At 41.3% G+C, this 18343-nt stretch overlaps 1 protein-coding gene and 1 pseudogene across 9 annotated transcripts in view; one reads left to right on the top strand and one right to left on the bottom strand.

Moving 5' to 3' along the window:
• Ltbp1 (latent transforming growth factor beta binding protein 1) overlaps nucleotides 1-18343 on the top strand; it is a 435679-nt gene that overhangs the window by 94279 nt on the left and 323057 nt on the right. The gene's annotated exons all lie outside the window — the stretch shown is intronic.
• On the bottom strand, nucleotides 15978-17898 carry LOC101717480 (polypeptide N-acetylgalactosaminyltransferase 11 pseudogene; annotated as a pseudogene).

Raw genomic sequence — 18343 nt, 5'->3', positions numbered from 1 at the left:
TTTGTTTTTTGTGCCTGGGATTGTACTCAGGTCCTTGTGCTTGCAAGGCAGGTGGTGTAACCACTGAGCTAAATCCCCAACCCCTAAAGTTGTATTCCAAAGGACGTTAGGATTATCATCCTGGGGTCTCTGCAGAGACTACTTCCCTGAAGTCTCTCAGAGCCACACCCCTGGTGGACCAGAGAGCGCGTGGAGTTGTTCTTGCACCTTCACTCTCCCAGTCAAGTCTGTGACCGGTTTCAGGACCTCTTTCTTTGCAAATGACACTTCTTCAATTCACCGTTTTACTTTCTCCTTAACGTCCGAGTTGTTTTTGAGGGGTTGACAGCGTGGATCAATAATGGTACAAATCTACAGTGTTAGAAGAATGAGACAGTATTTGAGATACTATTTGAAGGATAGTTATTATTTTTATGAAGGCTAAATAAAATGCATTTACTTATCAGTTTTTCTTAGAATAAATTAAATGAATACTGGACATATTGAGAACCTATGAAAACCCTTGCCAGTATTAACATAATTAAAACATTAGACAGTTTAAATGTCTAAAGCTAACAGTTAACACGGTGGTGAAATCATTGAATGTTTTGTTGTTGTTTGCTGAGTTGTTACTTCAAGTTTTGTAACATGAATATAAACTAGCTTAATACTATTAATTTTGGATTCTAGAGTCTGAATGGATGAGAAAATGATTTAGAATTCCTTATCATCATAGAATGATGACAGGCCATGGAACCATAGGACAATGCTGGGATATTTTCAAAGGAATTCCTCCCAGGTCTGGATATGATACTAAACATGACTGCAGTTTGGGCAATTTTTTATGTATACAATATGTATAACAGTTTGGAAGTATTTTTTTATTAGAGGCACCCTGGTTATAGCTGATTATGTACAGGGTTTGAAATGACATCTAACACCTTGGAGGTTTACATTTTCTCTCAAAAGAAGAAAGATAGGTGAGACCTAATGAATAAATACACACTATTTAAACATCTACACTATTCAGGTTGTAAGAGGATTTACATTGAAAAATGTGGACACAGTTTGAACATTTATGATTATGCCATTGGGCAGCAGGTGGCAAGCTTTGCTTTTCAATGTTCTTTGGTTTCACTTTCATACCACAGAATGCCAGAATTTGAAGAGGGTGGTTGGAGTCCACTGGGAGATGTCATTTCTTGGCAGTGCAGCCCCAAACCACCTCCTTTGGTCACCATGGATAATTGCCTTTCTTTGGATGTGGTGGCCAGCCCTCGGCTCCCCTTTTTGCAGATGGATCGGAATTAACTCACTTGAACGATGCTTTATTCTCTGGTGATTTTAACATGTTCCTAATGGAGAAAATAAATGAGAAACAAATGACTTTCTGAAGGCAGTCCCTGTATGATTTTATAGAGGTTTTGTTGAGAAGTTTCATTTAATGTTAAACCGTACATGTATATTTTTGCTTCGCGATTTTTATTTTTAAATCAATTATGGCTAAATAACTTGATGTAGAGGTATAGCAAAACTGAACAGAGTCCCAGGAAAATATTTTGAAAAATCAGAGAAGAAAAATGCAATTGAAGGCCAGAATTGAAAATCATTTTCATCCCTTAGGCTATACTGTTTGTTTATTCAGGATTTGAATTAAAATTTTTTTTACTGTTTGTGGTGCTGTAGATCAAACCAAGGGTCACATGCTCTACCCTTAAACTATCCTCCAGCCCTAGGATTTGAACTTGAAGTCTGGAAAGGAGATTAAATTTGAAGAGGAGGGTGATCCAGAGGTGGCCACCAGATTATTTTATAGGCAATTTATTCATACTTTGTATTTAAAAACTTCTTTTTAGATTATTATAGTATGCACTGTGGAAAAATGGAGTGAACAAAGAAAAGTGAAAAAGCATGTCACCATAAATATTTAATAATGTACAGATATTCAGCTTTTGCTATATACTCAATTTTATTTTCTCTAGGCCTTTTGTTAGAATTGAGTTCATATGGGGTATATTTTTGGGCCATAATTTTTTCTGTTCTCAACCTTTTTCTCTTTCACCTCTGCATATGTATTTTTCTTGTTTGAAAATATTTCACTTATAAAAAGATACATAATTTATAATGCAAATAGTTTAAAGGATAGTAAGACAATTCCACATTCTTAGCTCTCTCAGCTGAGGATATAAAACAGCTATTGTCTTCCTGGCCTCCCTGTGGGCCTTCCCAATTCCACTGTTCCTCCCCTCTTCTTCCAAGTTATTTGTGTCAGTCATTTCCTGCTTTTCTTTATAGCTTTACCATTATTTGGTGGTATTTCAAAACACTCCTACAGTATTTTGTTAGCACGTTTTTGGCTTTTAAGTAAGTGTATTGTATTGTTCTGAAACTTGCTTCTCTTGCTTACCATAGGTAGGCATTTATCTAGGACACTGGCTGTCAAACTTGAGCTTGAATTTGGTTTACCTGGAGAGCTTGCTAAACTGGACTTGCCATGCCCTGCTTGATTTTCTGATTCCGTGGGACTGGGGAGGTGCTGAGAGTGTATGTACTAATAGGCTTGTGAGTGGGGCTCCTGCTGCTGACATGGGGCCACACTTTGATAATCACTCTTAGTCCTGATGTGTACCGGTGAGATTCACTTGCTGTAGTATCATTAACCCAGTATACCACATTTATTATCCTTTGTTCTGACGATGTTTCCAGTGTTTGTCACTACAGCAGTGTTGTGATGAACAGTTTTGTACAAGTCTTCTGTTACATATTTTTAAAAGTGCAATGCAATAAAAATAACAATTTCACTCATATTAAGGGTTAGGGGTTCATTGTGTTTTGTGAAACTTATTTGGAAACACACACTCTGCTGTGTAAAAATGCCTTTCATATAGTGAGCTGTTGTCAACAATGTTTAAATGTCCCCTGTCTAGGGTAATTAAATTGAACATGTTTTCTTTGTATGTTGTTTCAGAAATCTTTTCCTAACTAATTACTATATTTTTTTCTATGTCTTCTAGAAGGGCTGTCTTTCACATTTGCTTTAGTGCACCTGGAATTGATTTTGAGAATCATGTAAGTTTATTTTCCATATGAGTTACTTACTGTCTTAATATTATTAAACAAGTCTCTCCCTTAAAAAAAACCCCTCAGAAATCTAAGATGTTTTTGTTACATTCATGTTTTTCTGTTTGTTTATGTATGTTTTGGGGGTTTTATCTTCTTGTGCTGATCTTTACCCTTGAGTCAACATCATGCTACTTTAAATTCTATAATTAGGTAAGTCTTGGTAGGAACATCTTCCTTCCCTGTTCTATGCTGCATTTCTGTATAGTTGTAGAATCAGTTTGTTAGAGGTTTTGGGTTGCTTTTGTTTTTTAAGGAGACCCAGTTGGAATTTTGATTGGAATTCCTCTGAATCAATGTATGATTTGGGGGTATATTTTTGATGCTGGCCCTTTCTATCCGTAAATGTAATATCTTTCCATTTATTTAGGTCTTCGGTGTTTTTCAGTAGAGTTTAATAAATTCTTCATTAACATTTTGCACATATCTTGTGAGATCTATTGGCTTAATATTCCTGGTTGCATTTGTAATAGAATCTTTTCTAATATTCCATGTTCAAATGTACTTCCTTAGAGAAATGTTTTTCTTATCCTGAGGAACTTTGCCGAAGTCACCTATTAATTCTAACTCATTGCATACTCTTTTGGGTTTTCTGTAGAGAATTATGTCAAACATGGTGAAGAGAGATTTCTTCTTTCTAATCTTTACATCTTCAGTCATTTTGAGCCTTGTTGTTGTGTTGGTTGGGGCCTCTAGTTCAGTGTGAAACAGAAGTGGTAACAGTGTGGCTCCATATTTTCAGTGGAGCTCTGTTAGCCCTGTATTACCGATTACCACACTGCCTTAGGCTTTTGCAGGTTACCCTTTATTAAAGCAAGTTAAGGAGGCTGCCTTGTATTGTTAGATTGCTAAAAGTATCTCTTACAGATGTTGAATTTGACAACTTGATCTGATGGCTTGGTCATATGGTTTTCTTTTATCTTTAATGTGGTGAATTATGTTAAAAGATTTGCTAATGTTGGAACAGTTGTGTGTGTTCCTATAATAAAGTTCACTTGGCTCTACTGTCTTTTTTTCCCCAGTGGATTCAGTCTGCTGTGTATTCATGAGTGAGACTGGTATAGAATTTCGCTTTTTCACACTATTTTGATCTGATTTTAGTGTTAAGGTTATAGTAACCTTAGAGCTGAGTATGTGTTCTCATTCCATTCTTCAGAAAATTTTGTGTCATCTTGAAGGTTTCCTAGAACTTGCTTGTCAAACTTGATTGTGACACTATCTGGGCATTTTTTATGTAGGAGGGTTTAATTTTTACTGCCATTTTATACTTAAAATTTTTCTTTGATTTTTAAATAATAATTATTATTTTAGGGGCTCTTCCCATAGGTTAAGGCATGTCTTCCTCTGCCTATAAACGTCTTGGGTTTATATGCTCCTTATGTTCTCTTAGTGATTATGCCAGGGGTTTGAATATAAATTTACAGTACCAGAGGCACAAAGTGTTCAGTATTTTGACTTTCTGGCCTGAGAGCATAAGCACTCGGGACCTTGAGACTCTGATTACTCCCTTGGAGGTCTACACTATTATTTTCAACACTTTAAAACATTTTAATCTTACAAGGTAGATATTGTAGCATTGCTTTATATAGACTGTGCTTGTTTACCTTTTCCCACATCTTTACCATTTTTTTGGTTCATTGTTGCTATGTGGATTTTAAACATTTTCTCTGGGGCAATTTGTCTGAAAGTGCTTGTTTTGGAAATTCCTGTGGTGTTTCTTTTGGTGCCTTCACTTCATTGAATTTTTCTGGGTGTGTAATTGTAACTTGACAGTTATTACTATTTTTAAATAGTTTGAAGGCATTGTTCTCGTCTTCTGTCTTCTCTTGTTCCTTTATTGATGAATCAATTTGTTTTCCTTTGAAGATAAATCAGCCGGTCTAATTCTTGTTCTCTCAAGTTAATTTTTCTTTTTTGCCTTTTAAAAATTTATCCTGCTGCCTGAGATTTATTGCGTTTCTAATGTTTTATGCTTTTGGAAAATTCTCACCCATTTTTTTCCCCTTGGAATATTGACTTATCTCAACTGTTTGCTTTTTTTTTTTTGGTACTGGGGATCAAACTCGGAACTTTGTGCCTGTGAGGCAGGCGGTGGAACCAGTGAGCTCAATCCCCGGCTCTCAACTGTTTGCTTTTAGAAGTGTGATTAGGCAATTATTATACCTTCTTATTTTCTTCTGTGCCTCCTTTACTCTTCTCTTCTTCCTTATTTGTGCTGCATTCAGATTAATTTCTTCTAGGTTATGGATTCTTTCTTTCTGGTACCAGAAATCGAACTCAGGACCTTGTGCTTGCCAGGCAGGTGCAGCACCACTGGGCTAAATCCCCAGTCCCTGGTTATGGATTCTTTATTTAGTTCTGTTATAGCTGCTGGCATCCTTAGGGCTACCCATTTCCAACAGGATTTTAATGTTTGGTTCTTTTCCAAATTGTTGTATTCCATATCAACAATTTCTTTTTACCCTTACTTTCAACCTTTGTACAGATTACAAATAGTTATATTCTGTATCTTACGATTATAGTCTAGTAATTTGTGGCTGTTACTGCCAGATTCTGCGGTTTAATTTTTCTGCTAATTCTGGCTTGTTTTATGATTTCATCTCTGGGATTCCTGAAGATCTAGTTTTAAGGTAGGTTTCTCCAGATCGCACTTGTGTAGGTTTTCAGTAGGGTTGTGGGGTGCAGGGTGGCACATTCATCAAATGTTGGGATTGTCGATTGTCCTGGCAGATTCAGGTCTTTTCAGCTTGAAGGCCAGATTGGCACAAAAATGAACTTGGGGTTAAAAGTTCTCACCTGAGTGTTGTGCAGTTGTGAGTTTTCATATTCACCCAAGGCCCAAGTGGAGGTGGGCACAGGCTGTCATGTTCGCTCACTGTGGGTTGATTTGTTTTTTGTTCACTTACTGAAAATCCTTTGTAGCGCTCTCTGACCTAATATTTTACCTCTCATGGTCACCAAGCTTGGTCCCTGTGCCTCTTATATTGCACTAAAACATGTAATGGAGGCATCCAGAGATGGCTTTGGGGAAAATTCCTTTCCTGCTGCTGACTCATTTCCCTGGATTTGTCATCTCTGGTTGTTCCTGGGCTCTGATGGCTTTTCTTACTCTCCTGCCAGCTCAAGCCATATTCTTACAAGTTGTCCAGAAATCTTAGTTGTTTTATCCTGGCAAAATATCCCTGGACATCTAACCTTCTCTTTTGTTTCAAAAATAGAGATCCTAGTTAATTTATTTGAAAAAGTTTTATTTCTGAGAAATAGAAAGTATTTGGAAGAGAGACCATAAAGTTTCTTGTGCTACAAGGAACTCATACCGCAGTTGAATAACTGTACTGAGTCTTGGAGAGACTGAGACATTCTTTTCCCTGTCACTATGACAGGAGTAGTCTAATGGGAGCCTCTGTTTTTGAGGGTACTCATCCAACCGAGAGGCCAGAAAGCCTGTGAGATGCTAGGGTGGTCTGGGGCATCTTCTCCCATGTCTACCCTTGGCACCCCACTGGGGACACTGTGTGTGAGCTGTGTCGCTGTAGAATAGTAATTTTGGGGGCAGGGAAAGGAAAATCGAAAAGTAGTTGCTTCTACATCAGTGACACTGATGGGGAAAAAGCCTACTTGCTCTTATAAGAGAGAGCTGGTGGAGAAGCCATATATATAAACCATGAATACTTGATTTATGAGTGGAGATAATATTGTATTCCTTTGAAAGGTGCTTCTTACCTCTTCTCTCTAAATTTATAATCTTCAGTGATCTGCTTTCGGCTTACCTCTTACAATGACCACCTGTAACTCGGCAGCCTATAGAGCATTGCCAGGTATATCAGGACACCAAGTGAAATATCTTTTCTAACCAATGTTGGAATCAAGTACAGTGTGTTTTTGGCTAACCAATTCTAATCCTCGACTTGTATAAATTATTGAGAAATTATATGTTATGTTTGTGGGGGCTGTGATAATATAATCATAGGCAATTAAATTGAGGGAGTGAATGAAATTAAGTATGTTTTTGGTCCTATATTATTTCTTTTTCAGGAATCTGAGTTGGAATTTGATAACTGTCATTTAGTTTTATCAGGGTAAATTCTAGGGTGGTAGTGGGTTTGGGAAGGCAGGTTCTAGGCAGAGGAAAGCTGATAATGCTTACTGAAAGTTGAGGTTTTAGATGATGAAGGCTTGGTTTTGTGTGTGATTTAGATTGGGACTGAAAGCAAGATGAAGAAGGAGAGCAGGTGAAGAATTCATCAGTGTTAGAGGAGGAATCAAAGAGAGGTCAGATGGGAGAGGCCTTGTGGGACAGGTCTCGGAGTCTGGGAGAGCTGGCAGAGGCCAGGTAAGCATGGTCGGAGAGACGTTCCATCCCTTGGTGTTCAAGAAAAATGAGCCGGGGTCACTTGAAAGATAAGCTTTGGGTTTGAGAGCTGAGGTGCTGATTGCTGTAGACAATAATCAGTGGTTAGGGGCTGCAGGCAGGAGGGAGCCGCTCAGTTAGTGGGCGTGGTGGGCATTCAAGAAGGAGCGTGGACCTAGATGTTTGGATCTCTGGGTGTTGGGTGCTCCAGCTTCAGAGGGAGCTAGCTGACTCCAGTAACTCTGGTAGAATCCCTTGCTTGCTGTTAGGGAGTCCACAGTTCAGTGGAAGGCATAATTACACACACGCACAGGATAATATTTTTTGTGGTAAAGGCAATGAGAGAAGCTTTGCAGCAGGAGATCTGGGAGTTCCACGAAGTTCCTGCTCTGTGAAACTCATTTCAAAGCCTTCTGTTCTATGGATCCATCTGCTGCCTAGTCCATCCATCGTATCCTTCACTACTCTCCCACCCACACTTCACTCCCTGTCCCCTCCCCTCATGCCTCTTCCACTCCACACTGTGTTCTCTTTACCTCCTCCTCCTGTAATCATTCCTTGATATGTGAGGCATAATTCAGTTCAGTAGTTTCCCTGAACTGATCACAGGCACCAACATCTATTGAGAATATACCTTGTTTACCACCCGCTAGGCTTTCTGCATCCCTGATCTTGTAATTGGAGATGTTCAAGTTATTGAGCTACTGTGTGGCACCGTTACAGAGCCTGCATCCTGGGTTCCCCGCCATCCTGGAGGTTATTCCTTTAGTGCTGGTGCTGAGTGGTAGGGAGCTCTGGCCTGTCAGCGGCCCTCAGGGAGCTGTCTCCTATGGAAGCAGTTGGACCCGCGGTACCTACCAGCTGACTGTCAGGCTGCCTTCTGACTGTCTTGTTGTCAGGACCCTCTTTTTAAAGATCGGGAAAGTTGGTTGTAGAAAGATCAAATAGCTGAGGGACAGCTGAAAAGTAAGGGTCGGGCTTTGCACCCCAGCCTGTCTAACCCTGGAGAATGACCTGAGCGCTTGCACTATACTGCACCACGTCACACGGCGAGGAGTCGGAGTCTTGCGTGGCTGCTGTTTCCTCTGAGTTGGGCTTATTTCTCTAGTTCATTGTCACCATAGGGATATAGACCCTGTCTTTCCTGTATCCCTGGTGCCTGGTCTGAAGTGGAGCACCTGGTATTATTCATTGTTTTATTTATTCTGCAGACTTAGTGAACACCTTCTGTGTGTCAGGCTTTGTACGGGGGATAAAGAGGCAGCAGAGATAGGAGAGGGACCCTTAAAGCCAGATGTGGTGGCACGTGCCTGTAAGCTCAGCACCGTGGGAGGCTGAGGCGGGAAGATTGCAAGTTTGAGCACAGCCTGGGCCACTTAGAGACTTAGTGAGACTCTGCCCAAGAATAAAAAATTTTTATAAAGGCTGAGGACGTACACAGTTCACTGAAAAGGCCCTGAGTCCCCCTAGCATCAACCAGTTAATCAGTCCTCGGTTACTGGAAGACGGCCCCCCCTTTCTCACCTGCAGAGATTATTGTGATGGAGCACAACATGTGCACGGTAGAAACTTGCCCCAAGTGGATCTCTTTAAAACTGCTTTCCATAAAAAAAAAACAAAAACAAAAAACCAAAAATCTGCTTTCCATAGTGACTACTCTTTTATTTGTTTATTTTTTCGAGACAGGGTCTCTCTCCGTAGCCCAGGCTGGCCTCCAACTCTTGGTGACCCCCCCCACCCCCGCCTCAGCCTCCCGAGTGCTGGGATCACAGGTGTGTGTGCCACCACACCCAGCTGTTTGATGTTCTTACCAGCAGAGTCTGAGAGCCTAGCTGCTGCATGTCCTCGTTGACACTGGCTCTGCTCTGACTCGATTGGTGCCATTCTAACAGGTGTACAGTGGGCGCTCACTGTGCTTTTTATGTGAATTTCTGTTTGCAGATGTTTGCTTGCCCTCTGCCTGTTTTGTTTTGTGGAGTCTGTCTAGATTTTGGCCCAGTGTCTACTTGGGCCGCTTACTTTCTTATTTGCCGGCATGACAGACTTTTAACAAACAGAATGTCCTTTTCAGGAATTGGCTCCATTTTCAGTGTATTTGATAAAGTGAATTTGAAGACTGTGCTCAAGGAGTGGGTTGCTAAGGAAACCTAAACTGGGCTGTGATTCTAACTGGGGTGAAGTAGGTGAGGATGAGGCTCAGTACTTTTCTTCCCTGGGGGCTGAGAAAAGCAAAATCAGAACCAGAGAGCACAGGAGGGACTTTGATCTTCAGTGTCAGAAGGAAAACAAGGCTCTGTTGGCTGCTGGTGAAAGCTGGAGGGGCTAGAAATGCTAAAGGAATGGTTTATCCTGATGAGAAAAGCAAGTGGACAAGAAGATGAATAGCAGGGCTTAAAAATGCTCAGCCTAGCTTGGCATAGTGGCCTGTGTCTGTGATCCTAGTGCTGCGGGAGGCTGAAGCAGGAGGGTCTCAAGTTCAACAGGCCCGGGCAACTTAACACTATAGCAAGAATGTCTCAGAAAACAAAACAAAAGGGCTGAGGATGTAGCTCAGTGTGAAGGCCCTGGGTTTCATCCCCAGTACTGTCCCTCTCCAAAAATCTAAAAAGCAAAAAATCAAAACAAACTCATCCTTTTCAGCCCAAATTAGAAGAAGTGAGACCAACAGGTGGTCTCTACGACAGGGAAAGGAGGTCACATGGTTTTGTTATCCTAGAGTGGTCAGGTAGATAGTGAACACTTTTAGGAGGAGTAAGAATGCCTCAATTTATGCTATTTGTAACATACATGTACTTTTAACGTCTGTATCAATATGCAAGTAAACTGTTTTTTTAAAAGCATTTGACTGATCATGTGAAAAATCGTTTTAGGAGCAGGAGGTCTGTTTGAGGCTAAAACACTCCCTCCCTTCCTGTCACCCAACTTGAGGGCCCTATGGCCCCGGAGAAAGACAACCAGGCTCCTGATCAGGCTGCGGGGCTCTGCCCATCTGACCCCGCACCGTCTGCAATGCTGTGTGGATCCGTATTTGAGGGGATAGTTATGCAGCTCTCCTCAGCCCCAGAGAGGCCCAGGAGCACCCCCCCCCGCCCCGCCCTGAGTGTGTCTGTGAAGCCCTCTCCTGGAGGGCTGCTTGACAAAGTCTCTAAGAGATGGCACAGCCAGCGTTCCTTCCATGTCCCAGCTTGAAAACCTCGTGGCAGGAAGTCCTGTGTCAGATGGAATCAAGTGTCTATTAAAGTGGTAGGGCTGAGTCCAGGGCTTTTCAGCTCTCTTATAGGCAACTTTGATGATTCTCTTCCTGACATAATTAATTTGTAACAATTTCCCAAGAAAGATATTTTTAAAAAACACTGGTTGGGTGAATTACTCTGATATGTGTATTCCTGATTGTATTGCTATATTCATAAAAACCTATGTTGTTACGTTTAATAAAAATATGAACGTAACGTACAGGGTGGGGCTAATATGTATGCAGTGCCACACTATGCATATTAGAGAAGATTGAAGAGTGTCAGACATGATCTTGGAAAGACAAGAGCCACAGGCACAGGGCAGGAAGCCGGAAGAAGAGTGTTGGAGGGAGGGAGGGTTTCCACCTGGGCTGGTGGGCTTCAGCCTGGGCTGGAGGCGCAGTGTCTGATAGGCGAGAAGGCGAGGGAGTGGCAGTTTAGTGGAAGACAGTGTGTGCAGGACTGCTCAGAGGGAGCTCTCCATGGGACACTGGGCTGAGCATGCTCCATGTGGAGGGATCCTTATAGGTCAACAGATGTGGGTGAGGTTGAAGCTGCAACACAGCTGAGATGACGTTTTGGAAAATTAATCTGGTGGCTGGAGGCCAAGTGTGTTGTGGAGAAGGAAAGAAACTAAAAGGAGAGGTGGCGTTTAGGTGCTTAAAACAGTCACATAGCCATGAAAGGGAAAGGGCTTCAGGAAGAAAGGGGCGAGGGCCATTGGGCCAGGAGGAAGGAGAATCTCTTGTAGGGTTCTAAGAGGTTCAGAAGGAAAGCACTTAGACTTTTTAGCAAATAACTGTTAGAAGAAACAGAGTTTTTTCTTTTTGTAAACCACACCGGGTGTTGAGTAAGTCAGGAGCTGCAGTGTTGTTACACAGCAGAGCTTTGTAGCCGTGAGTTCAGGGATCTGTTGTAAAGAGAGGAGAGGTGCAATCAGGAATTCCAAGGCCAAGGAGGATTTCAGGTCATGAGTGGTCTCCATACAGAGCGCATAAGAGGACTTGCTTAGTACAGGGAGGCACGTGGCCGTAACTGAACTTATTCCTGACAGTACCAGCCAAGTTCTTGCTCGAGACTAAAGACCAGAATCATCAAAGGACCCTGGGAGTACAGTCTAATCCTCCCCACCTCTCCTGGAGGACAACATTGTCGTCTTTTAGCAGTGGATGAAAGCCATGAATCAGAGCAGAAAGGGTCATTAGTTAAGTGTTGAGCCGGCACATTGACTGCTTCCAGTGCTGTCTGAGGTGAGGCGCTCACACCCCGAGGGATGCAAGAAAAAAATACAGTGACTGTTCTGCATATTTTTGTCTAAACATAGAAATTAAACTTTTCTGATAGTCAGTGTATGGACTGACCTTAGTGACTCGTGTGGTCCATGTGTTGGAAGATGCTGCAGCCACAGGCAATTGGGGGGAAACATTCAGCTGACAGAAAGTCCTAACGTGAGGCTGTTTAGTCAGATTTATTTCTACTCATGGGGTAGACTTACAGATGATAGCATCTTAAATAGCCAGAAAATCTTACAGTACTTCATAATGAGACAGAGAGGAATCCTAGTAATCTTTTATGCCACAGATGCTAACAAGAGCAACTTTTTAAAGGAGTTGTAGCACATAAATTAAGAATTTTTCTTGCAAAAAATAGGCATTTCAAAATTGCTAGCCTTTTATGGTATATGATACATAGCCAAGAGGATTCTTCTTGTCCTGTGGATATTTAAAAAATAAATACTTTAAATGTGTCCTTTTAAAATAGAATATATTAATAATGAGTCAGAAACTTATAAACAAAACCTTATACTGGAGAGAAGGCATATATAAAATAAATATATAGAAACATTTGCATCCTATATGATTGTCACAGTGAAAAAGTTTTAGTTATACATAAAAACATATTTGCATACTTAAAAATCTTGGAAACAAAGTACTTTTGAACAGTTTTTGAGCTCAGTAAAAACCTTTATCAAAATGTAACATTTCCCATAAGTTTGCAAAACCTACTTTAGAGTTACCTTAGGAAAGATACAAAGCCACTAACTTTAGTTTAAAAAAGTCTTTGCAATTAGTATATGAGATTGAAATATGAGGGTCATAACTTTGTATTTCTTCTATTTGCCATTATGTGTCTTTGGCAGATAGCTTTTTGTAGCTAACCCAGACCATAAAGCTAAATATTGACATATACAGATTCAAAGGTGTGATTCTACATTGAATGTATGTATCATAAAGTATCAGACCAAAATTTAAATAAGTCATGAAGTAATTCAACCATGCTGTGGTCAACGAAAGAGAGATTGTTAGTGAGGAAAAAAGGGATTAGTGAAACAAAATTATTTTGAAAATTCTTAATTCAATCTTAATTTCAGCTTTTAAAATTTCTAATTTTTAAGTGTTTCACAATGTATATTACATTAATATGGTTGTTTTATAATATGTGAGTGCAATAGAACATGTATTTAATTTATGAAAATATATTGGAAAAAAGCTTTTAGTTCCTGGCAAATTTAGTGAGTGCATGATCTAAACAGGTAAAAAGGTATTGGTCTACAGAAGGAAACCTACTGGGAAGTTTTTACAAAATTTTCTGTTTTCCATGTTGGAATGGTGGTAGCAGTGATGGAAGAGGAGGAAGAGTAGCAGCAAGCTGGCGGATCAGGATGGGGCATTATCCCTTCTGAGTGTTGTTGGCGGTACTGCATGGGCCCAGCGGGGCAGGGGAGCTCTCACCAAAGGAGGCAGGACTGTGCCCTTCGGGCCAGAACTGGCAGCCTGGAGGGGAGGAGGAAAAGCCCGCTGGGGTTCCACTCAGCATGTCATGGTTTCAGTCTCTGTTAGCAAGTTTTGATCATGAATTTTTGTCTTTAGAGCAGTACTGTGCACTAGAAATATCAGGTAACCCATGTAAGTTTTTTACAGTTTCTAGTGGTATTATTAAAAAGTTTTTTTAAAAGCTCCAGGTAGAATTGTTTAATATACCTTATTAAATCTCATGCATCCAAAATATTATGTATGTCATGTAATCAGTTTAAAATATTAGTGAGATATTTAATATTCTTTTCTCCCCCTTGGTAAGTCTTCAGGACCAGTGTGTAAGTTTATAGCTAGACCACATGCCCACTGGGACTCCAGCCAACAGTGGTACAGCAGAGCTAGAAAGGAGCTAGAGATCAGCTGACCAATGCATTTTCACAGCTCACGGGATGGTGGCAGTGGTAGAACAGGAAGAGGAGGCTGGCTTTCAGACACACCTGTCCCCCACCACCAAAGCCATTTTCCTTTACCTGCTTCATGTTTATATTCTGCCATATGATGGTGTTTTAAAAGAGATTCTGAAAAATTTTGTTTCAAGACAGTTAAAATCCAATTTAATTGCTTCATTTTACAAGTGAGAAAATAGAAGTCCATTAAATTAAACCATTTGGCCAAAGTCATTAATTAGAAGCATTCCTATACCTAATTTATACATTTATGTTTAAGGGCTTCCCCTTTTTTTTTGTGGTACTAAGAAATGAGTCTAGGGTCTTTGAGCTGAGCTACCCCCTCAGCCCTTTATTTATTTATTATTTATTTATTTTAAGTTTTGAGACAGGTTCTTGCTAAGTTGCTCAGGCTGGACTCAACTTGTGATCCTCCTGCTTCAGCTTACCCTAGTGCTGGAGGATCAAACCCAGGGCCTTGCAGATGCTGGACAAGTGCTGTACTACCACACTACATTACTAGCCTCCCTGGTTTTTTTTTATTAAAAATTTTTTTTTTTTCTGTGTCAGAGATCGAACTCATGACGTTGAGCTTGCGAGGCAGGTGCCACTGAGCTAAATCCCTGGCACTCAAGTTCTATATGTATTTTAAGGCAATATAATGATTACATGACTTGAGCACTTGTTTGGTCACCAGCACACAGCTGAGAGGTGCACTGTTTCTCAGAATCTCTGAATTTTCTCTGTGTGGAGAAATATTCAGATGGTACTTTCCATGTTTTTTTTTTTTTGAAGGGAACATGCTAGAAATATTTATTTTCTTGCTGACCATGAGGCTGCAGCATGCACCTTGCAACAATGAGCTGCTACCCTTCACTCGTCTAGAAGCACCAGATGCTATGGTACCGCTGCTTAGGTTCTCAGCCTTTCAAAAACTTTTATTGCCAGTATCATCACTTAAGGAATAAACCTTTTAAGGACTTAAAAGCACTTACTCTTTATAAAAAGTAATCTCTGATTTCATGCACCAAAGTCCGATGAGCAAATTTTAGGTCCATAATAGAAAGAAAAAAATTACTCTATTTTTGTAAATAATAAGGAATAAAATAAGTATTTCTACTTGCCTTGTTACAAGGAAATAAGACTGTTTTCCCTACCAGGAATCAGGATTGTAGCTTTGATGATTCCTTTGGGTTGCCCCCTAGTTATCTTTCTAAAGATGTTCAGAAATAGGAAGTTGGCTCATCTTCCTTATACAATTTAAAGAAATATTTGTGGTATGTGTAGGAGTTACAGGTTATATATACTCTAAACCCCTGTGAAAGCATTCAAGAGATCTATTCTCTCCATTTAAAAAAACTCCACTTCAGATGATAAAAGGAAATTCCTATTATCCCTGAGCAAAAAAGGGAAATAATCATAAGTACTTTTATTAGTTAGTGCAAACCACTGTAAATGAACATTCTTGGAGAATTTATATAAACTGAAACAGGAATGAAGTGCTCTCAGAGACTTCTTAGATAAATGAAGCCGTTAGTTTGAGTAGAAGAGTTTTACATCTAAATAACCATACAGCTGAACATTGTCAATTTTAAAATTTGAGAATATTGTGAGGATATTTATGGGATGTAAAACTATTGGGCACAGGAATTTTTTAAATTTCTTTTTTTTTAAATAAATGGATCTTTTATTTTGAACATAGTGCCATAAGTCATCAATAATTTACAATAGGTAACTGCCTCGTAAATATTATGTCTCATGAAGTTTAATGTGGATCAATTATTTTTTAAATTATCTATTTAGAACATAATAGAAACAAAATTGTCTCAATTCTTCTAAGAAAGAAAATCACAATTTCCTGATCAGATTAAAATCATTCCATCAGTAAAGGGGACTAAAAAGAAGCATAAATAAATGTGAATAGAAATGTCCATTTCCTGGCTTTGGCCTTCTATATAAACCCAAATCTTTAGAATTCAAATGATTTTCTAGTTTCCCTTCGTGAGTGATGAATGTCCTACAGCAGCTTAGAAAGGACCTTGATATCTCCACCCAGGCAGTGGGTAACGTGGGCTTCTCCCACCGAGCACATTCCTTCTAAAGCTCCCCTGGTACTGTGTTGCCCATCAAGGTACTGTCCCATCCAGGGACCCCTAACCTTCTAGATGCCACTGCTGTGAGGAGGAGCCATCACAGATCGCCATAGCAACAGAGCCCTTCTGGCCTAGGGGATCCACCACTTTCAGGCACTGTCCAACTGATACCTGGTATAGCTGGTTATTTTTCCCCAAGGTCCACTGCTGCGATCCACCTGACCCATGGCACTTCATGAGGCTCGGTGGGTCTGATGAGCGAGTTTCTGACATGTCTAGACAGAGGAGGTTATTTAAAACCAATTCATGCTCTTCATTATAAATCCAGACCTGAGCTGGGTCTCCATAGTCGCAGGCCTTGAGCACCACGAGGCCTCCCTTCTGGCTCGGGCGGCCCTGAGCAACCAGACATTTGTTGGTCTGAAAGTGATGGAGCCGTCCACGCTGCAGGACCCTGGGTCGCTTGGGCCCTCTGTTGACAAGGACAGGCTGCTGGGCTTTGGCATTGGGCCCCGGGATCTGCATTTCTGCGTAAATGTTATCCAGATACCGTTTGAATGACTGGCAGCCCAACTTCTTCCTCAACTCAACACGTTCACTGATGTTTCCGTAGCTTTTGGTCTTGAGATCAGGTCTTAAGGAAAAATACTGCTCCTTGTATTCATCCAGCCAGACGTGTGCCAACCTCATCGAGTTGTGTGTCATGGTGTCCTGGCCTTCGGGAGAGCCATACGGCCCCCTCTTCCGGAAGTTGTGTCCTACTCTTGAGCAAGGGATGATAAAGAGTTTCCCGCCACACTTCCAGATCCAAAATGATATTTCCAGATTTTCTCCTCCCCAGATATCCATACCACTGTCATACTGACCAAGCTCATTGAAATACTGTCTGTTCCTGGCAAACAGTCCTCCAGCCATTGTAGGGGAGTTGATCGGTGCAGTAGCGCTGTCTGCTCCTCCCAGCTCAGAAAGCGGAACAAGATCCCACTTGAAGTGCAGCCCCCAGTTGAAGACACCCCGGACGACAGGCGATGAGCTGTAGGCCAGCGTGTCGGCACTGATGATTTCGATCACCGGGCACACCACTGTGTGTGGGTCCCCGTGGACGGCAGCCAGCAAGGGCTGCAGCCACATCACATTCACCTCACAGTGGCTGTCCAGGTACGCGAGGACTTCTCCTGTAGCATGGGCTGCTCCGATCATTCTTCCACAAATCAACCCCTCTTGCCTTGGATTTCTGATTACTTTAATTTTTGCAGGGAGATATTTTTGGATATACTCATCTAGTTCTCCTTTTAAATCATCAAAGTCACTGTTGTCATCCACGAGGATGATTTCATGAAGCAGGTAGGCAGGCGTTCGGTCTAGCACACTGTGCACTGTCCGGAGCAAGGCAGAAAAGGCTTCGTTGTAGAAACAAACAACAACACTAGCTACTTGCAGTCAGTTGGGTAAGACTTCTCTTTACATACTGCATTCCTCCTGTCAGGAACATCTCTGTGGTAGCTCAGGCGGTTACTAATGAGCATATTAAAGGCATGCTTCTGATAGCCCAAATCGCTCAACTCCTGATCATGTTCACTGAAAATCATACCCAATTCAGAAGAGAATTTCAGGTGGCCTTTTTCTGGATCTTCAGTTTGATTATCTATCATATCACCAATTTTGTTTGCTTTAAACTGTAGATCTAATATTCTACTTGGACTACGAGTAAAACGAGGATAGAATTTTTTGGGAAATGGTCCATGGGGCCCAGACCCCTTGATGGGCACACTCTTAAATGGCTGAGTCACTTCACTGAAGTTGAAATAAACAAAAAGCAAAACTGTCCAGGCAGCAGATGTAAAAAGGCACCTATAACAGAAATACCGAACTGTGACACTTCCCATTATAGACCTAGCATAGCTGAAGGGCCATTTTCAGTTTCCGTGAAGCCAGGAGCCCAGGAACGTGGCCTTCCGGGCCTCGGGCTGCAGCATCTTCCCTCCTGCCATAGCCCAGGGCCCTGAGGCATGAGCTGCTAGGGCCAAAGCAGCCAGAGTTAGTGTAGCGGGGTGACAGGGCAGCCCAGGGCGTGGCGCAGGCACAGGGTGTGGTGAGGCAGCCCCGAGCCTCACCCAGTCCCCATGGCAGGCTAGCTCGAGCGCCGGGCCTCCGCTGGCGCCATGTCAGGGCGACCCCGCCCAGGAATTTTTAAAATGTTAGCAAACTGGCAGAAGGAGAACAAAGAGTGGGGAAGACTGCAGTGAACAAAGTGAATAAGGGGTGACACACTGTAGTTCTGAGCTTTTTATTAAGTCATGGGCCTCTGGCTGCATTAGGCTATACTTGCTATTATATTAATATGCACCAAATGCTGCGAAATAAA

The sequence above is a fragment of the Heterocephalus glaber genome, unplaced genomic scaffold, assembly GCF_053883595.1.
Source record: "Heterocephalus glaber isolate CG9 unplaced genomic scaffold, H.glaber_assembly_v1.0 deba00001457, whole genome shotgun sequence".
Lineage (NCBI taxonomy): Eukaryota > Metazoa > Chordata > Mammalia > Rodentia > Bathyergidae > Heterocephalus > Heterocephalus glaber.
The sequence above is the reverse complement of the archived record's forward strand: the minus strand, read 5'-3'. Positions and strand labels throughout refer to the sequence as shown.